The 880-nt window shown below is 42.2% G+C and overlaps 1 protein-coding gene across 1 annotated transcript in view; it reads left to right on the top strand.

The window, feature by feature from the left end:
• LOC119588128 (secretin receptor-like) overlaps window positions 1-880 on the top strand; it is a gene marked incomplete in the record, with an annotated part of 160,037 nt that overhangs the window by 115,116 nt on the left and 44,041 nt on the right.

Genomic DNA, 880 nt, shown 5'->3' with positions numbered 1-880 from the left:
CTTCCCGATTATCTTACTCTGTTTCGAATTCACGATTTTCTTCATGGAACGTTTGGCGCTAAAAAGGGGATGAATAAATTGAATCACGATGATTTAATTCTCCTTATCCTTATAACCTCCCACACGTAGCACAACGAAACCCTACGTTCCATCTATCAAAATCTTTCGGCGTCGACGATGGTTTTACATGCTAATAATTCCCTCTAAGCCTTAAGCTAGTCCGAGGCCCTTCCATGTACTGAAGCTGCATGCTAATAATTCCTCAAAGTCTTAGGCTAGTCCGAGGCTCCATTCTAGTTCCCCTTCCACGGCCTGAAGGTTCTGTTTAATGTTAGACTCGAGAGTGGAAGGCTAGGGTATCGTTGAGAGCGTTGTGAGCCCTTCTATGTACTGAAGCTACATGCTAATAATTCCTCTAAGCCTTAAGTTAGTCCAAGGCTTTATTCTAGTTCCCCTTCCACGTCCTGAAGGTTTTGTTTAATGTTATACTCGATAGTGGAAGGTTAGGGTATCGTAGTGAGAGGGAGGGGTACAATACGTGTTGTTCTGGGAAGGAAAGTAGAGCGAATGTGGGTGTTTCAGCGTAAAGAGGGAGTTCGATGGGTGATATATCTTTGCACTATTTCGACGTCTGGGTTAGGGGTAAAATGGACGGTTTTTTTTTCAAGCGAGTTAATGGAACGTACCTTGTGGCACTTGCAAGAAGAAGGTCGCATATAGAGCTTATCACAGTTTAGGAATAAAAGGGATGGATGCAGATAGTGGAAACTGAAAAAAGTGGATAAGAAAAGGTTTAACAAAGAACATTTTCAGTTCATTACCCTGGTTGTTACGGTCGACTAATTAACTACGGATCTTGTTCTATGAGCTGACTTTAATG

Source organism: Penaeus monodon, chromosome 23 (genome assembly GCF_015228065.2).
Source record: "Penaeus monodon isolate SGIC_2016 chromosome 23, NSTDA_Pmon_1, whole genome shotgun sequence".
Lineage (NCBI taxonomy): Eukaryota > Metazoa > Arthropoda > Malacostraca > Decapoda > Penaeidae > Penaeus > Penaeus monodon.
The sequence above is the reverse complement of the archived record's forward strand: the minus strand, read 5'-3'. Positions and strand labels throughout refer to the sequence as shown.